Raw genomic sequence first — 27,322 nt, 5'->3', positions numbered from 1 at the left:
AGCACAAATGTGCAGAGTTCCTGTTCACCCCTAGCCTGGTAAAACCATACCATCATGTGATGTGATCACGTGATCTGTTTGGTTTTACCACGCTAGTTCATCCCTCTAAAACAACAACAACAACAACAACAACAACACATGAGGCTGAATCTCATTTATCAGCACTTACAGTACAGTGAAGATGTAGAAACATATTGTTTTTGTCTGAATACGCAGTATTATGTAGCTTATATTGTCAAATATCCCAACCATAGATGGGTTAGGTCACACATGTTTCCTATAATAACAAAGAATCTTATATTACACCATTTCAATCTGATTCCTGAAACTTAGCATCATTGTTCATATTAAATTTTCAGCAACCTTTGTGACCCATCTGGGGTTTGCTATGCCATTTTTACATATTGCAGAATGTGAATTTGTATTATGCAAAACCTTTAACCTTGTTCTGTTTTGTGCCTGAATGTGCATGTGTGTGTGTGTGTGTGTGTGTGCGGTTTCTGTTTCTGTGTGTGTGCGTGCGTGTGCGTGCGTGTGTGTGTGTGTGTGTGTGTGCGTGCGTGCGTGCTCCAGGGGTGCTGGACGATGCCGACGTCCGCGTGATGATGCGGGGCTCCAGCATGGTGAAGGTTCGCTCGACCAGGTGGCAGAAGAGCCACAACCTGAGGCTGCTGGAGGACGGTGTCACGGTGTGGTGCGAGTCCACCAAGAGCTCCCGCAAGGCCTTCGCCCAGCAGATCTGTAAGTATCCTGGCCCCAGGGTCAAGGTGATGGTGATGGTGAAGAGAGGAGAGGACAGAGTGTGGGGGCTGACTACAGCAGGGTTATTATGTTGAGAGAGCGAGAGAGCATTTAAGGTGAACAGGAGGAAGACAAAGGACCATAAGGAGAAGGGAGGAGGGCAGTTTGTTATGACACCATCAGAATTTAGGTTTACAGGAAGCGTGTACCTTAATAAAATACCTTCACAGGAGTTACTGGGGGGGTTCGTACCATTGAGATATAATATTTAATAAAATAAAATATGTAAATTTGCTAAGTGGACTCCCGCCAGAACCCTATCAAGGACCTCTGGTGGTCCCTGGACCTCACTTTGAGACCCACTAATCTTGTTCTTCTGTATTCATCTCAAATGACTCACAACATGGGTATTTACGGATTGGAAAAACCAAAATTTTTTGAGTGGGGGGGAGCCCCCTCCCCCCTTACCCCCCCTACCCGTCGGGGTACCTGGCTAAAGTCCCCAATGTCTTCAGGACCTAAGAGATCTTACTGCAAAGGGCTAAAGGTGGTGGGGCCAGCTGACAGTCACATGCTCAGCTTGTCTCTCTCTCTCTCTCTCTCTCTCTCTCTGTTTCTGTTTCTGTGTGTGTGTGTGTGTGTGTGTGTGTGTGTGTGTGTGTGTGTGTGTGTGTGTGTGTGTGTGTGTGTGTGTGTGATCCAGTGTGATCAGGGACCTGCAGTTCAGTGTTGTGCCTTCAGCTCAGAAGGACTTTGCATAGAAGACACCACTTGATAGAGAAAATTTACATCACATTAGCCTTTATTTGGACAATCACTAGTTATTAATATATTCATATACATTTCCATTTTAGTTACATATAGTTATGACACAGACATACTTCATATTTGGATAACCTGTGTACATACACAGACAGACGTATTTAGATAACTTGTACCATACATTTGCAGCTCCTCTCTATCGCACACTGTGCCCTGTCACCGTGCCACAGCGCCCTCTACAGGGCCAGAATAACAGATAGGTTGAGTCTACAGAGTAGCCTTCAAGTGTGCGTCAAGACATGTCATCTGATGTGTGTCCTATAAGTATCTTTGACTTTTCTGTTCAATGTATGTAAGCCTGTGTATCCATCCGTGAATATGCAGGAGTGCATCTCTTGGCCAAGATCTATGTTCAATACATCATATCAGACGACTTCTTCTGACTCCTGGCTCCATCATTTCATTTCAACTGGTTTTTCTTCAAGTGGTTCACTGTTTACCTTTTGGCTGTGGAATTTCATTCTCTATCACCACTTAACACTTTTTGCCATGCCAGCCCACACCATACACAAGCACGCATACAGACAGAGACAGATGATTCTTGCCATGCCATGGCATCATTTCAAGCAGCCCATGAAATGACCGCGGTCTGTTACTGTCTGCAGAGGGAGCATCTCCTGGGAGGTCTAGCTTACACTTGAGTGTCAGTTTGTGTCGTAAAAGTTACAGGCTAAAATGATCCTGTTGAGAAGCATATGGTGAACACTTGCTACACTCATGCCTGTACAGGTCGTATTTTATAACAGCCATGTTTGTACCTAAGCATTGCATTGCTATACCACTCTGCTAGGAAGAATGTGGGATTCCTCAGAAGACTTGATCCTTGACCTTTAGTTTCTTTCAGCTCCATGTCATGTAATGCCACTGTGGTGTCCAGCCAAATCTGTGCTTACACAGCAACACACATTCTGGGTTTGTCCTTATTGTCATTTATCCCAAACCTCTCCTCTCCTCTCCTCTCCTCTCCTCTCCTCTCCTCTCCTCTCCTCTCCTCTCCTCTGCTCTCCTCTCCTCTCCTCTGCTCTCCTCTCCTCTCCCCTCCTCTCCTCTCCTCTCCTCTCCTCTCCTCTCCCCTTCTCTCCTCCTCTCCTCTCCTCTCCTCCTCTTCTCTCCTCCTCTCCCTCCCCTCCTCTCCTCTCCCTCCTCTCCCTCCTCTCATCTCCTTCTCTCCTGCCCTCCTCTGCTCTCCCCCTCCTCTCCTGCGCTCTCCTCTCCTCTCCTCTCCTCTCCTCTCCTCTCCTCTCCTCTCCTCTCCTCTCCTCTCCTCTCCCCTCCTCTCCTCTCCTCTCCTCTCCTCTCCCCTTCTCTCCTCCTCTCCTCTCCTCTCCTCCTCTTCTCTCCTCCTCTCCCTCCCCTCCTCTCCTCTCCCTCCTCTCCCTCCTCTCATCTCCTTCTCTCCTGCCCTCCTCTGCTCTCCCCCTCCTCTCCTGCGCTCTCCTCTCCTCTCCTCTCCTCTCCTCTCCTCTCCTCTCCTCTCCTCTCCTCTCCCAGTCTCAGTGACAGAGGTGGAGTGTGTGCTTGAAGGCTGTCAGTCCGAGGCCCTGAAGCGGCTGTCCGGCTCGTTGCCGGAGAGCCGCTGCTTCACGGTGGTTTTCCGAGGAGCCAGGAAGAACCTGGACCTGCTGTCCTCCTGCGAGGACGAGGCTCAGCGCTGGGTCCGAGGGATCCGCACCCTGAAGGAGCGCGTGGCCGGCATGACCCAGAAAGAGAAACTAGACCAATATCCTGCCCATTGCAATATGCCCGCTTCCACACCGAGTAAATATAGTGCAGCTGAGAGATGATTGCTATGGTGACTGATGCTGCTCGCAGCCTAACACGTCATGTCACATGTGCCATCCCACATCCACAGCATAGCCAGGTTGTGCAGCAATGGATTGTGAAAAACACTGTCTAAATATAGTCTGTATTTGATTTGATTTGATTTGATAATCTTTATTTTGAACTTGCAGATAAAACAAAAAAATAAAAACATATCAATGAAAGCCATGATATAAAAATTAAGCAACAAAAATAAAATAAAAATAACAATTAAAAAGAAAATGCAATCATTGATCAACCTCAACATGTTCAAAAAGGAGTAGGAAGAAGTAAAGACTTATATACTCCTACCCCCTTCTTATAACATCAATATCCATATTGATAATTACAAGTATAAATGTATATCATAATTTCTATGATTTCTTAAATATATCACTATCTGTATATAACATTATATAATCCATAAAATATAAATATATTTTCTATCTATCTACCTATCTACTATATATCTATAAATAATACTTATTAATAATACACTCATAACTATACCCATGCAATACCGTGTATGAATTTGGCATCATATAGACAATCTACTCTGATCACTAAATTACTTAAATAAAATATAAAATAAAAAATAAAAATATAATCAACGTAACCCTTCCTCAACTCTATAGACCCCTTATACAGCTTGTCAACATTGAGCTGCGCGCGCATCGTGTAGGCAAAAAGCCGTCAGCCCAGCATTGACAGACAGTGAGAACTGTGTAAAAGCCCCGCTGTCAGGACTGCTCTATGCCCATCTGCAACACACAGTTATATTTTAGTTTTAAAATGCAGTTCTCGGCTTACTACCACAGCTTATCGCCTAGCCCTAGTGATAAGCAATGTTATGCATCGAAATTAACGCTGTTTAATGGGATATGTCTTACAGACCCATACGCACTGGCGCTGTCAATTGGCCAAGCCTAGTGGCCGGCAATACATATCGTGCATTCCTTTATAACTGGGGATAGCGTAGATAATTATTCTGTAACTTGCAAAGATATATTGTTATGTTGATAATGCACACAACTCAATAATGACATTATGTAACGTTACTTGGTCGTTAACTAACCGAGCGATGTGGCTGAGCAGCCTACAGTTTCAGGCAGCTTACCTGATTATGAAGAGCACTACAAAGTCGGGCATTTTTAATGATGTCCTCGTTCCAATCAGTTCAACTCAATAATGACATTATTTAACGTTACTTGGTTGTTACCTAACCGAGCGATGTGGCTGTTACTAGCAGCCTACTACAGTTTACCTGATATGAAATGAGCGAGCACTGCAAAGTCGGGCATTTTTAATGATTTCCTCTTTCGGCTTGCAACCAAAGACACCTACGGTTAGCATTAAAAGCAGTATGAGTTGACGGGATTCGGTAAAACTTTAGTCTTTGCTTTGTTGATAGTGTAACAGACTGTTGCAGAGTGTTGTGTTGTGTTCTATTGCGTGTGTGCGAGACTGTGTATGTTCCCTCGAGTTGCGTAGAACAGGATATGTGGGGAGAAGCTTGTTATAACCTTACAGCCTGGCTCTATCGTTTATTATTTTATTAACCAAGTGTGAATAGGCGGACCCGAATACTCTGCTACAATAGCTTTCCGATTCTGGCATCGCACTGCACAACACGAAGACATATCTAGCTCGAATAGTTTTCGGGCCACTGGAAAACTACTTGACAGGGCTGCGCGGAGTCTGTCTTTCTGCCTCCGTCTTGCGCATCTGACGCTGCTTGTTGTCATTGTGACGTAGGCGTATAAGGGGTCTATATCTTTGTGAATAATAATCCCTCATAGTCACTGGGTGACATGAGTGTAAATAGCAGACAGCCTGTAACTAAGTCTTAGTTACTAAGATCATCTGCTTCTCAGTTTGTCTCTCTTTGAGGCTCTGTTGGCACATTTTGAGTTTTGAGAACATAAGAAATCAGCAGGGCACCGGGGCATGTCCAGACCAGTGCACCAGAGAAGAAGGTGTGGTTTTATCTTCAGGTCACAGTGTTAGTGGTGGACTCATAAAGCACAGTCATATTTGTGTAATTATGTTTCATACACTGTCAGTGGCTTAGGAGGCTTTTAGCTTTAATGGCTCTGTGTGTGTGTGTGTGTGTGTGTGTGTGTGTGTGTGTGTGTGTGTGTGTGTGTGTGTGTGTGTGTGTGTGTGTGTGTGTGTGTGTGTGCGCGCGCGCGTGTGTGCACTGGGATAATTAACTACTAGAATGTGACTTTTGCTGCTATTGACTCATCTACACTGTAGGCCTATTAGAGTTCACACCACAAGTAGAATATTGACTGTTAGGTGTCAGTGTTTATTGCCCTCCATAATTTTAAATGACATGAGCAAAAAAAGCCTGTTTGGATTCATAGTCATTATGCTTTTGGCTGTAGGCTATGTGTAACATTTGGACTTTGATTTGTTTCTTTGTTTGTTTGACTTTGTTTTATACACTGTCAGCGGCCGGCCTAGCAGGCCGAGGTTTTGAGCTTTAATATTAATATCAATGATGATGCTAACGCACTATTAATCCACAAGCTAACTGTATGTGTATGGTGTTTAGGTGTAGTCTGAGTTTATTCCTTAACCCCCTACACTTGGATCCGAGGCTACCTGAAACGAACCCATCAGAACCAGGGTGGTAAGATGAGCTACGATGAGGTCAAACGACTGCTGCAGATGATCAACATTGACCTGAATGAGCAGCATGCCCGCACTTTATTCAAGGTACCTGCAATACACACCGTAGTGTAGATGAACAACATCTTTAGTTTCTGGTCAGCCAATATAATTCACGTGAGCTGAATTCTGAGTGGATGGAGAGAGAGAGAGAGAGAGAGAGAGAGAGAGAGAGAGAGAGAGAGAGAGAGAGAGAGAGAGAGAGAGAGAGAGAGAGAGAGAGAGAGAGAGAGAGAGAGAGAGAGAGAGAGAGAGAGAGAGAGAGAGAGAGAGAGAGAGAGAGAGAGAGAGAGAGAGAGAGAGAGAGAGAGAGAGAGAGAGGTAGAGAGAGAGAGAGAGAGAGAGAGAGAGAGAGAGAGAGAGAGAGAGACCTTTAATATAAGAGACACACCACTCCATGCTCCGCCAATTGTAAGAAATGGAACTCTTCCTGTCTCCTAAATGACCGTGGTTCTCAGCTTGTGATTGGCTGTCTGTCAATGGTATGAAACTTCATTGGCTGACCAGTCTCCTAAGGGGGCGTGGCAGTGGCGAAACCTCCGTGGCACAGATACAGAAAATGACTGCAAGTTCGGGTGTCTCTATATTAAAGTTCTCTGGTGGACGCATAGAGATGTGGAGATACAGTATGATGATATTATATAGTGTAGTGTAACATTCTCCTCACCTGTGTGCAAAGCCTATGTACAGTAGGCCCACTACACTGAGGCCTGTATGAGGGGATTTTAAGACAAGAAAAGGTCTCTTTTGGAAAATTAATGACTGTGAAATTTGGTGAGGCGGCTACGTCATAACTGTAGTTTTTTTTAACTTGGTTAAGATTGTGACAGATTGGCTCATCTTCATCTGTAGGAAAAATGCCCAATCTGAGAACGAAGATGCTATCACTTCACAGAACTACTGACTTTAATAGCTACGTCAGCTAGTCACTACTGATAGCTACTAGTGAATATAAAACTCCAAACTACTAACTGTGAATGTTGGTGAGGAATATTATAGACAAATTAGAGGTGGTTTGACGTGAATCCATTGAAAAGGCTGTGAAACGGCGGTTTATATTAAACTGCCCACTTCCCCTTCCCTCAAGTGGCTCTTGTCGCTTTCCAGGCCGCCATTGTAAATAAGAATTTGTTCTTAATGACTTGCTTGGTGAAATAAATGTAAAAAAAAAAACATATTTCACTTTTATGACACAGCCAATGTGTCACAATCTTGACTAAGTCAAAACCACCACCTGTTAGTTAGTGCAGTAACCTCACCAGGCTGCTTATTGAATATCAAACTTCAAGCTAAATTCACACCTGTTACATAGCCTGGGTAAACCCAGCCTCCACGTGACCTCTATGTGCTATCAGTCACGAAGAAAACTTACGCTACAGGCATAGCCTGTGACGTCACGGCACGCTGAAGGCTGGGTTTACCCAGGCTACCATACTGGTAGCTTTCCTCTGAAGACAGTAACAAGGTCATTCCTAACTAAGCAAGAGTTAACTACATTCAGAGTGACCCAGACAAATGGGCTCAGCAAGACTATTTTGAAGTGTTCCAAAAGTCATCCAAAGTATTCTATCAGTATTCTACCCTCAAGTATACACTTGAGTATTGTAATGGAATAGGTTACAAATGACATTTTAGGGCATGTATTCAGTATTCTGTAGTGGAATACATTTTAACAGTAACCCTCCCAACACTGCTCAGGAGGCACTAATTGCAACTCTTTCACTCAAATTCTTATTTTGTAATGTGATTTTCTTCAAAAGATGAGTTATTCATTCAGTGCACTGTGCACCATGTTATATCTTTCTCATGCCGTTTTCTAAGCAAAATGAGGTAGTCGGGTAAAGGGGGTACTTGGACTCAGAAATCAGGGAAAGGGGGTACTGAAGCCAAAATTTTGAGAACCACTGCCGTAGACGAACAACATCTTTCGTTTATGGTCAGCCAATATAATTCATGTGCCCAGAATTCTGAGTGGATGGAGAGAGAGAGAGTGGACGCATAGAGATGTGGAGTTACTCGTGATGTTTTTGATAGTTAGGGTCGTATCAGTTTACCCAGACATCCCAGAGTGTATAGTCTGTGTTCAATTACCAAACCAGTGGCAAGCCAGTCAGCCACCCGCACCCCTCCATCTCTCTACACCCTCCCTCCACCACAATAATAATCAGTCAGTTATTTCTTTATTGTGTGGGATTAAGTAAGTAAGTAAGTAAGTAATACTTTATTTATATAGCACTTTTCAAATCCATGGATCACAAAGTGCTTTACATACAGGAAATAAAAACAGATTTATAGCAGGTTCGTTCAAAATTTAGCCAACAAGTACACAAAAAGCAGGCTAGAAAAACGTCAACCGGCACAAACTGCAACAGGTACATAACACAATAGCATGTGAAGGAACAGCACATAAAACAACAAAAATTACTGCCTGCTATGTCCCTCAGCTCTCCATTTCACTTTAATTGTTGTTTTCATCCTCCTTCACAAAGCATTCTCTGAATACTGCCCCTCCTCAGAGTGTACTATAGGGCTTTTATGTAAGTACGCACAGCTGGGTTGAATTATATTAGTGCCCTCTCCCCAGAGAATTTGGAGCACTCCCAAAATAAAAGCATTCCACTTCTATCTGTCTCTCTCACTCTCTGTTTGGATGCTTATTTGTTTGTCCAAGTCGCATACATCTGTTTCTCCACATCCTCTGTGTCCCAGAAGTGTGAAGGGTCGTGCGATCGCCGCCTGGACCTCATAGAGATCAAGGAGTTCCACCGGGAGTTGCTGCGGCGTCCGGAGCTGGACTCTGTGTTCATACAGTACTCCAGCAAAGGCAGCAACGGCTGCGTGCTCTCCGCCGCCGAGCTGCGCAAGTTCCTGGGAGACCAGGGGGAGGACGCTGAGCTGCTTGATGCCCTGAGCCTCATACGCACCTATGAGCTCAATGACTGGGGTAGGTCCCACAAGCACTCACTAATCTGCAACGTTTTCATATGAATACATAAATATCAAGTTTCAAGATATTTATTGTCACTCCCTTGTACGAGTACATACGTGTGAAATTCTTATGCAAGGGCTTCATTACAAGACATAGTGCAAGTCCATAATTTCAATAGAGTAATATGTATGGGGGGCACGGTGGCGCAGTGGTAGCGCTGTCGCCTCACAGCTAGAAGGTCCTGGGTTCGATTCCCGCCTGGGCTGGGACGCTGTGGGCGCTGAGGGTGTGTGTCCCCCATGTCCTCAGTGCCCACTGCCCAGGTGGGCTATCTCGTCAAAAGGGCCTTTCTGTGTGGAGTTTGCATGTTCTCCCCGTGCTCCCGTTCCTCCTTATAACATCGATATTGGCACCTCCCCATGCAAAAAAACCATGCATAAGATTATCATCTGACCAGTGATGACAACATTTGAAGTTGGTCCCCGGGCGCTGTATAAAAGAAAGCTGCCCACTGCTCTTGGCTGCCCCCCAGAGGAAGGACAAGCCTGGATGGGATAAATGCAGACTATGGCCCAATCCCAATTCTTTTCTTAACCCTCAATCTTAACCCTCAAGCTCAACCCTCAATCTTAGTAGCCCTCAAAACTAAGTGTTAAGGGCTATCTTGCGACTTTAAAATGGGACAGCCCTTAAAGGCAGATACGTCTTCAGACTGTGGGGGGCAGCAATATGCCAAAGCTCTGGATCCAGTCTGTCAATTCAAAAGAAGAGGAAAAAAGCATCCCTACAAATATTTCCTTGAGATGTAGAAATTACGATAACCATTGTATTATCTTAGATTAAATGTCATTTTATGGATTTCCGTTTTGGAGCCTAACACATTTGTTGTTGCTATCTATCGATAGTCAGTAGCCGTGCTGGTCAAGCCATATTATTATTATTATATTATAACATTGTTAACGTTGTTACGAAATGCCATAATTCTCGGTGGTAATGTCGTTGTTGAGTTGTTTTTATCAAGATACAGCCTACGTGTAATGCAACGCACCACAAAACAAGTGGGGGCTAGAATGACCGTGCTTTCCGACGTGAGGGCTGGCTTGACTGCAGTTAAACACTGCAGTCAAGCCAGCCCTCACGTCGGAAAGCACGGTCATTCTAGCCCCCACTCGTTAGCAACAACAATTGTTGTTAGGATTCCAAAACGGAAATCCATAAAATGACATTAAACTAAGCTAATACAATGGTTATCGTAATTTTTACATCTCTATTAACAAGGAAATACTTAACTTTGTAGGGCTCCTTTTTTCCTCCTTTCGCCGCCATCTTCCATCTGAATGGATCTAGCTGATGACACGCAAGGGATTCTGGGATCGCACTCACCGCCAAGTGTGGTCGTGGAAAATCTCAAAACTGAGGGCCGTAGAGCCCTCAAACTCGATCCTTAACTTAACAAAGTGAGAATCGGGACAGCACTAGCACTTCGCGGGAGTGCGCATTTTTGAGACTGAGGGTTAAGATTGAGGGTTAAGATAGGAATTGGGATTGGGCCTATATGTCACAGTACTGGACACACTGTTTGATTGACAGGTGATCTGTGGGAAATGCAGGGTAGAAACACAACAGCAATGAACGTTTAGCAACAAAATAAAAATAAACATAAATAATATAAAAATAAACATGTATTACCACTTTAAGAATGAGATAGTTCCTGGACTGTGATTACCGGTATGTTAATCCCTGTGAGAGAAGGAGGGTGTGATCTTGGTCTTGTCTCGTCTTGCCCCTGCACCTACACCAGTCCTATTTTATACCTACTATACCACTTCATAAACTGTCATACCGGTTTGGCTGATAAACCCAGTTACAAGTTAATTGATTTGACGAATATGCTTTGCTACTCATCGCAGCTCAGGAGAACCAGTTCATGACCCGGAACGGTTTCACCATGTACATGCTGTCTCAGGGGTATTACGTGGTTAACCCCGACCACGCCAGGGTCTACCAGGACATGAGTCACCCCCTGTCCCACTACTACATCTCCACCTCACACAACACCTACCTTACCAAGGACCAAGTCACCAGCGCCAGCAGCACCGAGCCATACATCAGGTATTCAGACACTCTGTAACCTTTTTACACAGCCAGAATTGTGCATCAAATAGCACATGTGTAAACAATATGGGAATGGGATGATATATTTAATAGGGCTGTGGCGATTCACTTATCTCCCGATTCGATACTATCACGATTCTTGGGTGCCGATTCGATTTATATTGCGATTCTTAAGTATTGCGATTCTACGATTATTGCGATTCGATATTACGATTTATTGCGATTTTTGTTTATTTTTTTCTTTTCTTTTTTCAGTTTGTTTGCTTTTTTACACTAGATTAGAACATGGGAAAAGTTGAATCATACACTAGAGACTGTATATTATATATCATGAGTAGGGCTGGGCGATATAGTTAAAAACAGGGGCGGACTGGGATCATAATTCAGGCCGGGCATTAGATACCAAGCAGGCCAGGCCGATATGGGCCAACGCGCGTGAAATTTGGGCCGTTTGAAGCCAGATTTGGGCCGTTTGAAGTCCAATTTTACAATGAGATGCACCCACTTTAACCCTGAAGTGTAATTATTACTTCAGACTAACTAATAAAGTAATAAAACCACTAGTAAACCAGTAGGCGGCGCCTGGCCTGTTGTTCAGTGAGTGGCCTGACTGCAAGCACCAAAAAAAAAAAAAAATTTTTTTTTTTTTAATTTGCGATTATCGATTCTGGAATAAAAGATCGATCCAAAAAATCGTGACATTAAAAATCGCGATACTTAGGTGAATCGATTTTTTCCCCCACCCCTAATATTTAAGCAATATATCACGAGAGCAAGTGTGTTGTGGAGAATATATCTCGCTGATAAGCTGTTATCCCACGAGGCCGCAGGCCGAGTGGGATAACAGCTTATCAGCGAGATATATTCCACAACACCACGCAGCTCGAGTGCTATATTGCTTTTATAAAATGGTTTCCAAGTATAATAATATAATAATAATAATACTATAAGTCCGACTGGCATTTTATTCTGATAGAGTCAGTTGAAACAATGGTTGAAACACTACTGTAAGGCGGGACCTCTAGCAAGAAGATAGACGTGCGGGTGATTTGATTGGATCGTTCTGGAGACTGAAGTGACATTGGCCAATCCTGGCGCTTGCTGAGAGCTTTTCCAAAGCCCGACACCAGAGCCGTATGCCGACCAAGTAACGTTACGTCTTATTTAGAAATGCGGGGTTAAGAGTGAGGGCGCGCGAGAGAGGGGTTAAGACATTAGCCCGCGTCTATTCTTGTACAAATCATCATTTTCTGCGAAGTATTAGTAAAGTTATAAGCGAAGATCGATTCACAAGGATCTGAAAGTTGTCTCCGCCATTTTGTTTTTGAGGTACTTTTAGTAAGAGAGTTGCGCCATCATGCGTCCATAATGACGACTAGTGACCCTCCATACAGCAGATCAGGAGAAAGCTGTTTGGCTCAAGCGCAGCGCTGCCTTTTAGTAAGAGAGTTGCCATGGCAACCAATAACCCATGGCCATGGGTTATTGAACTCGGTTACTGGAATTATACAATGGCTGTGAACCAATCAGATTGCTTGATTTGAGAGAGCCGGTTTATAATGAAATTCAACATATTGCAATACAACAATGAGACAATGCGAATTGTGGAGCTGAAAAATGAATTGCAATATCAGCTACATTTTATTCTGCTGTCGTAATCACAAATGAGACGGCTTGCTCATCACAATTTCACAAGCTCTCTGTCGAAATTATATTATTTGCACTATTTGAATCTTATTTGCAAGATTTGTGGCAGAGAATTCAACATAATTCTGCACAGCCAGAGTTGGTTGTCATTGAACTTTTATTTATTACATTGCAACGTGGTTGAGCCCCATATCGCCTATCGAATCGTATCGTGAGATAAACATATTCATCCCATTTCTTGCAAACATACTCAAATGCAACAGCACTCACCATGATAGTGAGGCCAGATTTGATGACAACAGATTAAGGCTGGTATATGACCAAACATTCAGTCCAACTCCAAAACCCCATTTTAACTTCCTGTCTGTAAGCCTACCCACTGTCATCCTACATCCTGCGCTGTAACTTCAGTGTGCCACCTGTCACCGACAGGGCTCTGAATCAGGGCTGTCGCTGTGTGGAGCTGGACTGCTGGGACGGAGATAAAGGAGAGCCTGTCATCTACCATGGCCACACTCTCACCTCCAAGGTCCCCTTCAAGGAGGTCATTGTCACCATCGCCCAGTACGCCTTCAAGGTGAGAGAAACCTGAGTCATCACCTCTTCCGTTCTGACACTATGCAGGCTGTTTGTCCCTCCTACACATGAAACAACTCAGTGGTACAAGTCACTAAGCAAATTCAGATTCTTGACTTCTTGCCTGCCCGGACGTACGACTAAAGCCCTTGTGGTTACAGTTGCATTCTTGGCTCTGAGGCAGCGCTGCAGTATCTTGGCTTTGACATAGTATAGCATTACAGTGTTAGGTCCTGTGTTGATACAATGTGGTGTAATTGGACTGTAATGGTTTTGGTGTAACATAGGGATGTCAACGGTTAACCGTTAATCGATTAACCGTCGCTAACGTCGTTGTTCGGTTATTGCTGTCGGTCTATCAGTTAATATTAAATTTTTTTTTTTTCTTTTTTTTTTTTTTTTTTTTTTTTTTTTTTTTTTTTTTTGGTCTGTTTACTCAATGAGCTCATGCCCAAACAAGGCGTGTCTATTTAGATGCTGAAATGTTAATGCTTTTTGTGTTAGAAATTCTAACACAAAAAGAATTTGTGTTGAAATGTTGATGCTTTTTGTTAATGCTTGTTAATGCTTTTTGTGTTAGAAATTCTAACACAAAAAGCATTAACATTTCAGCATCTAAATAGACACGCCTTGTTTGGGCATGAGTTCATTGAGTAAATAGACAAAAAAAAAAAAAAAACATTTTTTTTTTTTTTTTTTTTTTTATATTAAAAAATTATGAATTAACCGATAGGTTAATCGATTATTAGCGTCGGTTAATCGAAAGTGAAATTAACCGAAAATTGACATCCCTAGTGTAACAGCTTCCTATTATGTTTATCTCTGCAGGCTTCTCCATACCCTTTAATCCTGTCGTTGGAAAACCACTGTTCTGTGGAGCAGCAGGCTGTCATGGCCAAACATCTCCGCACCATCCTGGGCAGCAAGCTGCTCGACAAGTTCCTCAGTGACCAGGCACTGAAGGCCCTGCCTTCTCCTGAGGTACATGCACGCACGCACGCACGCGCACGCGCGCGCGCGCACACACACACACTATGGGGTCCTATCGACGTCACTATTCACTGACACATGCGCAGCAACGTGTGTGTGCCTGCATGACTTAACATAGTCAATCTTGTCACGCGTGCACACGTACGCGCACTATGATGTGCGCAAACTACATCACGCGTAACAACAAGCTGCGTAGCACAGCTACTTCCAGCGTGTACACGTGTGACCAGTGTTGGAGAAATTTCGTTACGCGTTCACACACACACGCGTTGGTAGTTTCGAGTGTTACGCAACCGGAAGTGTATGTGCAGCGCGCACAACACTGAACACATGAACGCGTCGCGTACTTCTCTTCTGTTTTATTCTATCTCTTTCTATGTTACATTTTCATCCAGTAGATGGTGCCAGTGACCAAACCAACCAGTTGATCAAGCATGTCGCTTCGAGGAGCTGTCCTGAAAGAGAGCAGCGTCACAATCACATAGCCTGCTATAATGTTTTTTTTTTCTTTTTTTCCATAATACAAACAGGACATGACAAAGACGATAGAAAAGGGGGGGGGGGGGACCCACAGATTCCGAAACACCACCATTCCGACACCCCCCCACTCAGAAACACCCCCATTCCGAAACCCCCCCACTCCGAAACCCCCCCACTCCGAAATTGATTTTCAAGTCCATATTTCTCCGAGTTTCCTGCATTCCTGCAGCTTGAAATAAACGTTTCAACTCGTTTTTTTATGTCACTTCATATAATTTCGCTATAGCAGCAAACACGAGCCTGCTGCATTCAGATACAGGAATGTGATTGTAAACGTTGGATACATCCTAAAATCAGCTGTGGATCACAGACATTGGTGAGAAATAGCCTTTATTTAGATGTCGGCTGCCACGGACTTTTTTTTTTTTTTTTACAGTGTGACTATTTTATTAGATAATATGTATTTCTGATTGAATAAAAACTACATCAAATTGATTGTGACTACGATGGAGTTTTAGGGCCATGCATGATGAAAAATAAAAATTAAAGAGGGATTTTTTTTTCCAATGACAGGAGGGGAAAAAAATAGTTTCCATTTCAAGAATAAAGTTGAAATGTTGAGAATAAAGTCGAAATTTCGTGAATAAAGTTGAAATACTGTAACGAGAATACAATTGAAATGTATCATTGCCCCTGGAGCAATATCTCCAAAGACCAGACAGGCTGGTCTATTTGGATTCCCAGGGGCACAAGTTAACATGTCTTAAGACCAGAGAGGCTAAAAGTCTATGACTGGGCCTAGAGACACCCAGGCCAGCCACCATACCCAGGCTAAGAGCCCCTTTGCCAGCCCCAGACACCCAGGGAAGCCACCCCCACCTCCAGGCTGCCAACAAACTGAAAAATCAAAACAAGTTAGGAGAGCACCGCCCACAGTGTAGCCTACTACTGTACATATCCCATTCTCCGACTCAGTCAGTGGTAGGCTATATCCTGAGTTTCTGAAGTGTTGCAACTACTGTATATTGATGCAATGCCATGTGTATTTAACTTAAATTGCCATAATCTTGAGATTGATCATTCACAGATGATCTTGTACAACCAAATGCAAACGCGGGCCGTGCGTTGTGCAATATGAAGACATTTGGATTCAGGTGTGTCCAAACGCATCCGCCGCCCGTGCATACAGCATAAATTATTCTTATTGCCGTTATTAAGGAGAGGAGTTGATTTGCCACTTAAGGAATGGTAAGTAGGCTATGATCACATGTGGTCTCAAACACCAAGTGCTTTCGTAGGCTATACTTACATTTTTCTTCCATAAAAGCAAATATTATTCCCATGTTGCAAAGTGAGCTATAGGTCTATATGAGGAATTCTAGCCATTCAATAGAGGCCTATATCAAAATTGTGCTGACGGGCAGATACAGGCTTTCATCTTGCTGCGCACCTGTGTGGAGCTGCCTGCCGACTCCATATCCAAGTGTGTCTCCAACTTGCAATGCACAATCCTAGCCTGTGTAATATGAATAGGCCTCTGCTCCTCAATTCTTAATCAATTTATTTTGTTGCCTATAGCCTAATTTCCGGATTGCCGCCGCGTTAAATTCGGCTGTGTCAACCACGCTTATAACCAGCAGATCAAAACGCGACAATGCTCACTGCAGGCCAAGCGCATGGCTTGTTGAGATAAGTGCACTGCCGACAAACCTTTCTCAGATGATACTGTTAATATGTCAACACAGAAGTTAAAATAAAGTGTTGGAATATTTGTAATAAAATCAGAACAAACTAATTTTCGTTTTTAAATCAAGTTGTGTGTTGTTTCTGCAATGTCAGGCTATTTGATGCAGACATCACGCATTTTGAAATAATGGACATCTCGTTAACAATGGCTATATTTCTCTTAAACATAAAATAGGCTAAATAAGGCACACACAAAAACTAACCTACCTTTTTTTTATTTATAGCTGCCAGCCATATTTACAGTAGGCTATATGATTATCGGTAGGCCTATAGCCTATTTAAAATTCATATTTGAAAGGTTGAATCCTCCATCGTTTCAGGGGGCACGGGTCAGACAGCCATGTCTACATTAGCTTACCTATTTGATGGGTCGGCACTTTGTTATGTATGTTCATATTACGCATGGGTTTTCACTGCTTTTTCGCGCATTGCAAGTTGGAGAGACACTTGGATTTGAGTCGGCAGGTAGCTCCACGTGAGCCAGCAAGCATTGTTCATTTTAAATTAGTTTTAATTCGATTTTGGGCCTTGATTATGCCACTCTATAGGCCCGCATATCAATTGATGAAAGGAGTGCCGGCAAGTGTTAGCCTATAAACTATAACTCCTTTGATGTCCAACACGCAGTGCACAGCGAGATGAAAGCCTGCATCTGCCCATCACCAGCACAATTTTGATATATAGGCCTATTGAAATGCTAGAATTAAATGTTCACACATCTCCATCTATTAAATTAGCGAATATTATTTTGTGATGTGTAGGCTAGCCTATAGGCTACGTGATGAATGAATGAATTTGCAATTAGGAAGTGCAGATGCACAGTGCGCCTCTCGTCACCTCACAACAACATGGGAATAACATTTGTTTTTATGGAAGAAAAAGGTAAGAAATAGCGTATTGTGTTAGTTAGCCTCAATCTCGAGATTATGGCAATTTAAACGAATTAAATCCATCAAGAATTGAAGAGAGGAATTGGAAACATGCGGATGTTGGCTGCCAATCTATATGCACCATGCAGTCGCAATATGATTATTTATTTATTTATTTTCAGAGTGTTTATTCTAATTAATTTCATCTGATAATATGTATAGGCCTAAAACTGTAGGAAATTCATTGTGTTTATAGGTGTTGCCCCCATGCACGTGAGTCTAATTTATTATAGAGTTAATATAATGTAGGCTATAGTCTACTTAACTTTTCAATAAAAATAAAAATAAATAGCTTAAACATATGCCTTATGTTATTTAGCCTAGCTGTTTTCAGGGGAGCTGTGTGGACAAAGGGAAGGATTATAGATAGAACACTTCAATTAACATATTCTGCCTGTTTTCTGGAAAACGACCTAGTGAAGACTTTCCACTCTGCTGGGCCTAACTGGTGGATATCTGGAAGTCCTATTCCTCCACTGCTTCGCGGCTGTATTAATTTTTTATAGCTGATCCTTGGTTTTTTGTCCCTCCATAGGAGGGATACAGGGTGTGTCATAATCATAATCAGTTTATGAACGAAAAAAGGGCTCGCAACACAATTTCAGCAGCAGAGAGAGACAGACGGCAGACGGCAGCGGCGCAGCCGCGCACAGCGCACTGAGTGGAAGAGGAGCTGTCCTGCTGCTGAAAGGAGCAGCGTCACAATCACATAGCCTGCTATGAACCAGAGAAAGCACTTATAACCTAAGAGGAATCTGCATGTTCACAACTACAACAACAAAAACCAGAACAAATGCAATGTAAAGATGTATAACAGTTAAAGGAGTTAAATTATGGAATGGCCTAGAAAATGAAATAAAAATGTGTAAAACAATCAACAAATTAAAAAAAAATGTTAAAAAATCAGATTATTAACAAATATAAAACTCAAGATTGATATTTATATTATATTACATTATTATATTTAAACATATTATTACATTCATAGATATATAGAAATTTAGTTTGTGTATTTGACACTTTGTAAGTACAATTCATGTGTATATAGAATACCTGTATTTTGCTTAGTACTCATTATTATTGTTATTATCATTACTATCAATATTATCAATATTATATATCAAGAAAAAAATAAAAAAATAAAAAAATAAATAAATAAATAAATAAATAAAATAAATAAAAAAATGAATGAAAAAAGGGTAGGCGCTATAAGCGTTTGCTTCAGCCTACTCCTTTTCGGTCAGATCTTTTCAGGCTTGTATACACCCAACCAGCAATCACTGTTTGTCCTCTTATTTTGTTTTCTTGCTTTTCTTTAATCACAACTGTATTGAGCTGTACTTGTGAAATTGACCGAAATAAACTAAACTAAACTAAACTAAACTATAATGTTTATTAATGTTCCAGATGTATTTTATTTTATTGACAGTATTTCATTGTTAATATGAGCTGCTGATTGTAACTCATCAATTTCCCCTCAGGCCACGCGCCGTGTCGCTGGCTGCAACAGGCATCCCCTGGCCGCACCGCTGCTGCCTGTGATTTTGAAGGCCCAATTCGAAGGCCCAATTCGGGCCTTCACTGACGGCCCGAATTGGGCTGAAACTGTCTCAATAAATGTCCGCCACGGGAGCTATCAAGAAATTGTGTTGCGTGCCCTTTTTTCGTTCATAAACTGATTATTCTGAGTTCAGTAATTCTCATTATCAGTTTATTGTGCATGACAGTAAACACACTCATTCTAGGTCTATTCTTTGATCACACTGCCAGTAGTGTGATCACACTGCCACTCTCTGTGTCCAGTAGGACACAGAGAGTGTTTTTTAATGGTTCATTGTCAGACATGAAAAACTTACAGTTTGGTATTCCTCAAGGAAGTTGCCTTGGGCCTCTCCTATATACTATATTCACGAACGATCTGCCATTGGTCTTAGAAAAGGCCAATGTGACGATGTACGCGGATGACACTACGATGTACTGGGCATCTGAGTCAGTGGAGGATCTGACAGAGGCTATCAACAAAGAGATTCTGTTGGTCTTAAAATGGATAACTGATAATAGAATGGTGTTAAATAGTTCAAAGACAAAATGCATAGTATTTGGTTCGCAGAGTGTGCTGCAATCTAATCCAAAGTTAAATCTAATACTGAATGGAACAGAAATTGAACAGGTCAGTGAAACAAAGCTACTGGGAGTAACATTGGACAGTCATCTTTCATGGTCATCACATATTGATCACATAACTAAGAAAATGGGGAAGGGGTTAGCATTAATCAGAAGATCTGCTGAGTATTTAACATCTGATTCAGTGGTCCAGGTTATACAAGCACTGGTCTTGTGTCATCTTGACTACTGTCCTGCTGTATGGTCCAGTGCATCAAAAAAGGAACTAAGGAAACTACAAATTGGTCAAAACAAAGCAGCTCGTATTGCACTTAAATGTAATTACAGGTCAAGTGCAGTGCTAATGCATAAGAAACTAGCATGGCTGATGGTGGAACAAAGACTGCTTGTGAGTCTAATTTTGTTTTTCAGAAAGATCTGTGGTAGCAAGGAACCAGAATGTTTATATAATCATATTCAATATACATGTGACAGACATACCCGCACTACCAGACAGGTTGCGAGGGAGCATTTCACGTTACCTAGGCCTAGAACAAATGCAATGAAAAAATCTGTCATGTACCGAGCCATGTCTGAATGGAATGCTCTACCTCCTACAATTATAAATATAGAAAGTAGATATAGACTTAAAAAGAAGCTAAAAGTACATTTTATAATTTCATAACTAGTTAATTATACGCAATGAATGGAACTGGTATTAGAAATAGTGATTATACACCTAGATATCGTATAGAGGTGATAGTAATTAATGTAGTAATATAGTTAGACGTTATATAACATAAGGATGTACTATGGATGGACAGATAATAGATAATGATTGTTAAACGGATAGTAATGTATTAGTTAGGCTATAGGTAGATGTATTATATTATAGTATTATATGCCTGTATATATTGGATAGTATTTTAGGAATATTGTGATGGAGGTTACATGGTTATTTGGATGGACATATGCTGTATTTAGAACCAGGTTGAGTGAGTTTTTGTTTGTTTTCTCTTGTTTGTCTTAAATTTATGATTTTAAAATGTGTTTTGTCTTTTACTTTGCATATTTGTAATGTATCTGTATTGTTTGTTTTGACTGTGGACCCCAGGAAGAGTAGCTGTTGCCTTGTGCAATGGCTAATGGGGATCCTAATAAACTAAACTAAACTAAACTGCACACAAAACCACGCAATTCATAAACAGATCATTTTAATCATGGCTCAGAAATGTTCAGGCAATAATACTTCAGGAAAATAGATACTAATCATTAACTAATGACTACCTACTCATTAACTATGATTAACTAGTGATTGACTAATGCCAAATTTTTCATTAGCTACTCATTAACTGGCTATTAGTTAATGGTTAGTTTACTAGTAACTACTATAGTATTTGTGTAGCCTACGTTATTGTAAAGTGTTACCATATAATAGGCTATAGCTACAAAACACAAAATAAAAAACCAGGCGATCTTTCAGCATGTAGCATAACGTTTTTTAAATGGCCTCTGAAATGTTTAGGCAATAAAACAAATAAATAAATAAATAAAATAAAAATATAGCCTATGAATGAGGAATCAAGTTAACAAAAACAGAGAGCAGCAGGCTTTTATAATAGGCTACAAAATAAAAAATAACAACTTCACATGTTGCTGTTAAGGAACAGCAGAGTATTAACACTTGCAGCAGCTCATATTAACAATGAAATACTGTCAATAAAATAAAATACATCTGGAACATTAATAAACATTATAGCAGGCTATGTGATTGTGACGCTGCTCTGTTTCAGAAGCAGGACAGCTCCTCGAAGCGACGCGTGATTTCTAACCCCACATAGCACCTGGGGTTTTTCATCTTTTAAAATAAAGATGTTTAAAAAACTTTTGCTTGTTACATTTTCAGTGCTGTACCTTTTCTCTGGGTAAGAATTGAGCTTGAAATTAACGATATGATACATTATATTATATGAGCTATGAACGTGAACACAACACCGTTTATATTATTGCATGTTTTTGTAGATTGTGTACATTGTGTAGAATTATTATGCTTATTATTATTACTATGCTAAGGAAGGTAGGTGACCATAATTAATTTCAATGTCCGCTCTCAATGCCCGTTCTCAAGAGCTATTCAGTTGGTTCATGAAATCGCTGGGCTGCGTGCCCTCCAGTGCTGCTCCTGGCCAATCCCGGCGCCACAGGGCGTGGTTATTGCTTATCCTATGTGGGGTTAGAAATCACGCCTAAGCGACATGCTTGATCAACTGGTTGGTTTGGTCACTGGCACCGTCTACTGGATGAAAATGTAACATAGAAAGAAAGAGAATAAAACAGAAGAGAAGTACGCGACGCGTTCATGTGTTCAGTGTTGTGCGCGCTGCACATACACTTCCGGTTGCGCACTCAAAACTGCCAACGCCTGTGTGTGTGAACGCATAACGAAATTTCTCCAACACTGGTCACACGTGTACACGCTGGAAGTAGCTGTGCTACGCAGCTTGTCGTTACGCGTGATGTAGTTTGCGCACATCATAGTCCGCGTGCATGTGCCCGCGTGACAAAATTGTTCTATTATCTTCATGCGTGCGCTTACGCGCTCTGGCTGCGCACCCCGCGTACAGCACTACGCGTACATTTACGCGTAATGATGTACGCGGGTTGCGCAGCCAGAGCGCGTAAACGCACGCATACACGCATGACCATTACAAGTCAATGGGGAAACTACATGACACGTCAAGCGTTGTGTGACACGTTCAGTCGTAGCTGCGCATGTTTATTGAGACGTATGGACCTTCATACACACACACACACACACACACACACACACACCCCTACACACCTGGTCCCTTTGTCTGGAACTTCTGACCTCTGTGTAGGTGCAAATGCCAGCAGGCTATTAATTTGTGGCTCTCCTTGCAGGAGCTGAGGGGGTGTATTCTGGTGAAAGGGAAGAGGGAGACTCCTCACCTGGGTCAGCTAGGGGAGACCAGCAGCTACAACAGCTTCTCTTCTAGCTCTGAGGATGACATAGCAGACATGATTAAGAAGACATCCAAGAAGGATCCTGGGAAGGTCAGCTCAGGAAGATCTGTCGTTGTACCTTTGCAATCTAAGCTTTTAAAAGAAGCTAGTGCAATATATTTTGAAATAAATATGTTTCTATCATCAACTCTTTTTCATGTTATGTGCCCTTCCTAGGTGGTCTCTACTAAACTGAGTCCCGAGCTGTCGGAGCTGGTGGTGTACTGCAGGAGCGTTCCCTTCCGTGGGTTTGAAAACACATCCTCAAAACCGCCGAATGAGATGTCCTCCTTCTCTGAGAGCGATGCCCTGAAACTCATCAAAGACTCCGGTAAAGCAGCGGAAAGGACTGCATCCTGATATTATAGAGAGAAAGTCACAACATAACATTGCTTTATATAGAGACAATATGATTTTCCTCTGGTGTATTTCTAGCATTTGTTTTTCTATGTTTTCATTTATGCAGGAAAGCTGTTTGTGAGACACAACAGCAGGCAGCTGAGCCGGATCTACCCCTCTGGCCAGCGTCTCCAATCATCCAACTATGACCCCCAGGAAATGTGGAATGGTGGCTGCCAGATGGGTTAGTACTCCAGACCAGGAGGTTGCTGGGAGACTACACTTTCATTCAATTGCTGCTATGTTATGCCCCTGCACACTGATGGAACTGGCTTTTACACATTCATTTAATTCACTGATGCTAAAATGTTTTGTGTCGGTGCATGTGATCGTCTCCCCTCTCCATGCGTGCCGGACAGTGGCCCTGAACTTTCAGACACCCGGGGAGCAGATGGACCTGAACCAGGGTCGCTTCCTCCCCAACGGTCGCTGTGGATACATCCTCAAACCCAGCTTCCTGTGCAGCCCGTTGTCCGACTTTAACCCAGAGAACACAGGAAGAGGCCCGGGGCACACCCCCACCAGCCTGACTATACGGGTGAGCGGTGACTTACTGACCAACTTTTGAACTTTTGACTCATAGATGACGATTATAGCTGGGTGTAACTTTTTATGCCTCCGACGGTGATAGCCAGGCCGGAGGCATTATGGATCCGGGTTGTCCGTCCGTACGTACGTACGTACGTCCGTCCGTACGTACGTACGTACGATGTTTGTTAACGCGATATCTGAGGAACGCCTGGACGGAATTTCATCAAATTTGCCTCAAACATCGACTTAGACTCAAGGATGATCTGATTAGATTTTGGTGGTCAAAGGTCAAAGGTCAAGGTCACTGTGACCTCTCGAACGCCATTTTCAAGCTTGTTAACGCGATATCTCAGGAATGCCTTGACGGAATTTAATCAAACTTGTCTCAAACATCGACTTGGACTCAAGGATGAACTGATTAAATTTTGCTGGTTAAAGGTCAAAGGTCAAGGTCACTGTGACCTCTCAAACGCCATTTTCCAGCTTGTTAACGCGATATCTCACAAATGCCTTGACAGAATTTCATCAAATTTGCCTCAAACATCGCCTTAGACTCAAGGATGATCTGATTAGATTTTGGTGGTCAAAGGTCAAAGGTCAAGGTGAGCTCTCGAATGCCATTTTCAAGCTTGTTAATGCGATATCTCAGGAATGCCTTGACGGAATTTAATCAAACTTGTCTCAAACATCGACTTGGACTCAAGGATGAACTGATTACATTTTGGTGGTCAAAGTTCAAGGTCACTGTGACCTCTCACACACCCAATTTCCAAGCTCTGTAACGCAACATCACAGGAGTGCCTTGACGGAATCTCTTCCAATTTGCCTCAAATGGCGATTTGGACCCCAGAATGAACTAATGGCGGAGGCATAAGTCCGCGTTGCGGTCGTTCTAGTTAAAGCATATGACGGTTTCACTCGGAACACACTATTAATCTTTTAGGGGATATTTTCAATCATTTTCATAGGAGAATTTGATATGCAAACAGACTGATTGCAGATATTTTGCTTCCAGATCATATCTGCTCAGCAGCTGCCGAAAATCAACAAGGCCAGCTCCATCGTGGACCCGCAAGTGTGGGTGGAAATTCATGGGGTGTCCATTGATAATGCAAGAGACAAAACCCAGCGCATTGACAACAACGGTAATTTTACCATTTCATTCCTTCCCCCGATCCATGAAGCATCAACGTAGCTGCATTTGATAGCCTATACAGATGTTTTGACTAGGAAGACAGTCCCCTCATATTCAGGTCTGATTAACTATTGCTATAATGTGGGAATGAATTTCAAATGCATTATGAATCTTAAATGGGCTGTTTATGTTTGCATCATCGCCTTATGTTATTATGCTGGGATGAAGTGAGAAAATCAGATTCATCTTTTTGATACCTGATTCTGTGCGTCGCTGATCTTTCAGATGTTTGTGTAACAGCATTTTCTGTCGAAACGCCATTACTAGTTTGTTTGGAAGGTAGAGTTGATGTTTTTTACAGCTCTCTTGCGCCCTCTGCAGGTTTTAATCCACGGTGGGACTGCACTCTGAGCTTCCAGCTGCAGGTCCCTGAACTGGCCCTGGTGCGCTTTGTGGTGGACCACATCACAAAGCGCAGATGCGGACCATGTGGACCATGCGGACCGCGTGGTCATGTGGTCCACGACCACATGGCCAAGAACGACTTTGTGGGCCAGTTCACCTTGCCGTTCACAAGCCTACGCACAGGTGCTCAGAAACGCTCTAGATATTACGTGACCAGTCATTGTCGCTGGACGTTGTTTGTAATGTGGGTATTGTGCTCCTCTCCCTCCTCAGGCTATCGTCACGTTCACTTACTGAAGGCGGACGGCTCCACCCTGTCCCCCGCCACGCTCTTTGTCCATGTGAAAGTGTCCCGCAGAAGGAGTCAAAACCGTTTCAGAGCGCATGGCCTTGGCCAAAGCCAAAGGCGTGACACACCTCTGAGCCATCTGGAAAACTAGATTTCTGACAACAAGGAGCTTTGAAAAGGAGCTCCGAATGTGAAGAGAGACAGCCCGCCGCTGCCTGCCAGTCTGCCAGTCCCAGCCTCAAGTGTCCAATTTGCACCAAGACAAAAAGAAAGAAAGATGTCGTTTATCAGTCACAGATGAAGAAGAACCATGGCTGTTGCAGATAAATTGCCTGGGGCTGGATAAGACATTGGGGCTAGATTGTGGGAGTATCAAGTCTTTTCTTGTCACTGCTGATTGCTCTTACCCTCCATGGAAACGGGGGACGCTGGAGATTAGCTGTGAAATTGATTGTGAAGCGCTCATACGGGGCCCCGTCCCCAAACTTGTTTTGAATGTTTTTATCTTTCATGTGTAGGAGGGCATCGTATCGCTGCTCTGCGGGACAGAGATTGAAGACATGTTCTTTCATTTCATTTTTGTGCGTGTGAAAAATGTTTAACATTTTTATACTTCATAATTGGGTTTTAACTAATATTAGTATTGCGAAAATAGCTTTTACTTGACTCAAAGCTGTCTCAGAAGTGTTATGGTTAGCAGCCAATCGTGTCTTGGTTGTGTTGGTTTACAGCCAAGATATACAACTAAAAATATTATTGTTGCTACAATGTTTCGGTACTAAATGTGTTGTGTTATGCCAGTATTTTCCACAGTTTCTACACATGATGGATCAAATGATCAAAGTGTTTATGCCGTTAATGTAACTTGATACTCTGGATACTCTAACCTTGGCACTGTGGAAATTTCCACATACCTGTATACAGTATATGAGAAATAGTTAAACTAATCAATGTTTGATATAAACGTTATAAACTGTGAGGTTTAATAGCCTCTGTGCACAACTGAAAGGACGAACTTCCGGTTTTAGTCAAACCGGCGAGCTAGTTTCCGCTTTATCCCGGTCGCTGTGTGTATCAAACTTATCTCTGACTATCTGGTTTTTCTACACTATTTCTGGAACTGATTACTGAATTTTTATGACGGACTTGGCTGAATCGATATTTGATTTGACCGCCGCCTGGACACGGACTTGAATTTTTACGGATTGCGGACTTGTATGAAGCTTAAGATGCTATTACGTTAGCTAAAGCTAACGTTAACGTTAGTTTAAAGCTAACAGTGTTGGAACCATAGGTTAGAACGAACATCTTCTCTACCACCGAATTGCTTCAAAAATGACAATTTTTGAAGAACCTAAAGAGGAGATCTTCCTCTGTGGCTCTGAGGCTGCAGCACAGAGAAGGAACAGGCTTATTCCACATGACCATGGAAACTCATATCTCTGCTTTACAATCAGCAGCATGTCCTGTCAGCTCAGTGTGCAGGGTCATAGGTCAAAGGTCAGGGTGCAGGGTCATACGTCATAGCTGGCCAACTGCACTGCTCTTCAGAGTTGAGCAAAAACATGCCACGAATACACGCTTCCTCAATACATATTGAATATGCATTGAGGGAACCGCGTAGTTCTTCGATTGGACCGTTTTGTTTAAATTTTATTTCGTAATTGAATCGCAGAAAGTGTCCAAAACCTGATTTGCATAATGTATGTACTCTTGCTCTGAGGATCTGTTGTCTGTGCTGTTTGTTTGGCACAGTTTTAAAATAACGCCATGTGATTTGATGTGGATGTGAGCTCATTCAATTAGACAAAAAGTGATGAAAACTAACCCAGCTTTGATTGTGAGGCTATGGGACAGTTAACTGTACATTTAAGTGTCTTCTAGCATCATTGAAAAATGACTAACTGATCAAAAGGGATGAGTGACAAAGTAAATGCACTGGTAAATGTTGACCGTTTGTCAAAATGAGTGAGTTTGTACCAATA

The 27,322-nt window shown here is 42.4% G+C and overlaps 1 pseudogene across 1 annotated transcript; it reads left to right on the top strand.

Moving 5' to 3' along the window:
* Positions 1 to 602: 602 nt before the first annotated feature.
* On the top strand, positions 603 to 27,322 carry LOC310781896 (1-phosphatidylinositol 4,5-bisphosphate phosphodiesterase delta-3-A-like; annotated as a pseudogene). The gene is made up of 14 exons (XR_014554061.1): positions 603 to 741; positions 3,055 to 3,283; positions 5,958 to 6,087; positions 8,749 to 8,983; positions 10,879 to 11,080; positions 13,163 to 13,307; positions 14,135 to 14,287; positions 22,477 to 22,629; positions 22,756 to 22,909; positions 23,045 to 23,161; positions 23,337 to 23,515; positions 24,524 to 24,653; positions 25,025 to 25,231; positions 25,322 to 27,322. The product of XR_014554061.1 is annotated as a 1-phosphatidylinositol 4,5-bisphosphate phosphodiesterase delta-3-A-like (transcript).

This window comes from Poromitra crassiceps, assembly GCF_964638095.1.
Source record: "Poromitra crassiceps genome assembly, chromosome: 9".
NCBI lineage: Eukaryota > Metazoa > Chordata > Actinopteri > Beryciformes > Melamphaidae > Poromitra > Poromitra crassiceps.
Note: the sequence above shows the minus strand (reverse complement) of the source record. Positions and strands in the feature narration are given on the sequence as shown.